Source organism: Agrilus planipennis, unplaced genomic scaffold (assembly GCF_000699045.2).
Source record: "Agrilus planipennis isolate EAB-ADULT unplaced genomic scaffold, Apla_2.0 scaffold3, whole genome shotgun sequence".
Taxonomy (NCBI): Eukaryota; Metazoa; Arthropoda; class Insecta; order Coleoptera; family Buprestidae; genus Agrilus; species Agrilus planipennis.
Genome location: NW_020442460.1, coordinates 888,587 through 892,022, shown reverse-complemented (window position 1 = coordinate 892,022; position 3,436 = coordinate 888,587).

Sequence of the window (3,436 nt, the reverse complement as noted above, 5' to 3'; positions counted from 1 at the left end):
TCTTCATAATTCTTAAATTGAGTGTGTTCCAAAAATGACTACAGATTAACAAGTATCTAATTGGTGCGTTTTTTAAACTAGTTAAAAGAAGGATTTGAGGGGTAAGATTTAGTAATTTTTATTACTTTTATCTATGAAAAAATTATCGGTGTTAGATTACATATGAACAAATTTTGTCTACGTTTACAAACATTACAATCTTATTAAGAACTTTTTCGTTTTTTCTAACATTTTAGTTACTAAATAGTAGTCATTTGTTTCGATTTTTACTGTTCAATAATTTTCCGTATCAAATAAATAGTAATATGATTTTTAGTGCATTAAATAAAAATTTAATTATGCCATAAAATTTAATAAATGTGTAAATAATGAAATAATATAATAAGGAAATTAAAGTATAATGATCCATGTGCATGCAAATAAAATAAGGTAGTTATTACACGCACTTTAAACATATAGTAAGCAGTAATTTCTTGCATTTTATAGAATCGTAAAATTAAAAATAATTGCAAATTTACGATTATGTAACGTACTGATTTGTATCACATGTTACAACTGTTTAACTACAGAATTTTACAAAATTCCTATAAAATTTGTATTATTTATTTTTATTTCTTTATAGATCGGGTAGAAATTTATACTACCTAAAACAATTTTTTCAATGTTGTCATGAAATTATATTACCTGTAACTTTAGCTCATATATATATATAAAAAGTTAAGGAAAGTAGGAATAGAAAACTGTAGTACTTAATAATTTTCTTAAACCAGGGGGTTAGCCACCTCTTCTGCTTAGTTTTGGGCGCCGTTTATAATCCTTACACATCTTTTTGACCTACCTGAAAAGATTTTAAGAAGCCTATCAAATTAAGAACCAAAACTAAAGCCTTTTGGTTGGTTTATAATATTTTGAACTAGAGCCAGCCTCCAATGGTCATTTAATTTTACCTTTAATATGTTAGATTAATTAGATAATTAAATTGATACAACCTTTCACCACAATGCTAAAAAAACATAAATACTGCTTGTAATAGCTTGCAATGAGTGTATGAACATTTTGAAAACATTAGACAGACATTTTATAATGTGTACCATGCCTACAAAATATTGTATTATGTAGTTACATATATGGGAATCAATAAAACATAACATTTATTTTAATAATAATTTTAGTCTGAATAATTATCCATTAAACGCTTATTTACAAAAATTTTGCTAAATTAATATAAGTACCAATTACATTCTAATTTTTAATTGTACTTACAATTTCGTTAATCATGAAAATAAGTTTTTATTGATGGATAACGCCTCTCTACCACAAATTTCTACATAGGACAAATAGACACCCAAATATATTATGTTTTTATTAAAAGAAGTCAATAAATATCCGAATTCAAACATTTTATTTTGTTTATTTCATTTAGATACCTAGATATCCATACATAAAGTACATTCTTTTGGACAAAATCGAATAGAAGCTATCAAAAATTAACGGGGTTAGAAAGCTTAGCAATAGTAATTGTTATCTAAACAAATGTATACAGTAATCAGCAGTACTTATTTAAATTTCACATTTACTCTACAAGAAATAATGCAATACTTTATACTACAAAAAAAGAAAAGATAATGGTCAAATTGACATGCATTTACTACAGCCTTATCAGTGTGTATATGCGTGTGGTTAATGCACAAAAGGTTTTCCTGATAATTTTTTCGCTGTTTTGTAAAATTATGCTATATATACCTAACTAAAAGGTTATTGTTCTACTTTTACGATACGCTTGTATTATAACAAAACTTATCTACAAAACTGACTTAAAGAAATAGGCCAACTCAATTGTATAATAAAATCATGATAATCCTGCTCAAAATGAAGAACTAACGTCATTAGTCGTAATGAAAAAAATCGTCCCTGAAAACATATTTGACTTTGGGATTTTCTATATGCTGTTACAGCATTTTCAAATATATTTTTGATTTTAAGTCGTATGTTGGGCACAACAGTGTAACACAGTCCTATTCAGTCCCAGAAGACGGTAACTTTGTTTGGGATTTGATAAAACAGACCTAAAAAATAAATTTACATCACAACTGATATGATATTAAAAGGAAGTCTTTCTATCAGATTCATTTTATTTGGTCTTTCAGTTTAAAGATGTTTGGGAGGTATGTCAAAATGCTACGAGACAAATAAAAATCTGGAAGAACGTTCCTCATTCAGTTCCAAAACTCCTGTAAAAATTACAAATCGATTCAGTAAACCGTTAAAAAGTTGGAGTATGGAGATTCGTTAACCGAACAGATTANATTCCTTTTGATAAACACCCAGAAAACAAAGTAATTAATTGATCCTATTAGTGACGGGCATTAATAGAATAACAACCTCGAATAATAGAGGTAAAACAGAGACCCAAAAATAATTAGAGAATAAAGGCCAGATTGGTTTAAAAATGTTTTTTAATTGTTAAACCAATTTTTATAATAAAAAGTATTTTACTTCTCCCTGGTGTGGATTCGCGACATCATTGAATAGAGGGGAGAAGGTAAAGATAATGTAAATAGAAAATTGAATCTAAAGAAGTCACTGTCGGTGCAGAAATTAATCATTTAACTGTAATTTGTATGTTTTTGTATTTCTTGATTGAAGGGTAACTACAACAGCGAAAAAGACACTTATACTGGATTTCTTCCTTGTTTTAGAATAGTTTTTTGGATATCAAAGCCAAATCGAGGGCAAAACCAATTTACTATCGCAATCAACGTATTCGTTTTGCTTTTAATGTAAGTATGAGACATTTTTAGGGTTGACTATTAGTTAATTATTCTTAATAGAAGGCTTCGGATGAGGAAATAGTACACGTGCATTTTTATATTGGTCTTTGGTGATGTAAACAATATAAACATACGCTAATTTAAAAAAATTAATTATGTATTAATGAATAGAGTACCTAAATAATTAATGTAGGTGATGGTTAGGAATAGTGAAATAATAAGAGGTCAGGGTACTTAGGATGTATAGAGCTTGGATGTGGGAGCATTTGCGGGGAGATTCTATGCCAGGATATTTGAAAGGAATCAACGAAATCCTTGTTCTAGCAAGATTTAGAACGGGAATTGAATGTAGAGGATCTAAGTATTGGTTGAAGGAGGATGAAAGGTTATAAATGTATGCATATATTGGTTAATTGCGATGAAAATAAGAATTGAGATGATAAGTGAGTGCGAGTTTGATAAGTCATCATCATCATCATCATCATAAGGTCATCAGTCTTAAGACTGGTTGGACACGTACCTCCACTCTTTCCTATTCTGAGCTAAACTTCGCATTTCCCTAAAACTAGAACAGCCCACATCCTTAACTATTTGCGAACAGTAATCTAATCTAGGTCTACCTCTACCCCTCCTAACTCCTGTTTCTGCCTCTAATATGTCTCTGA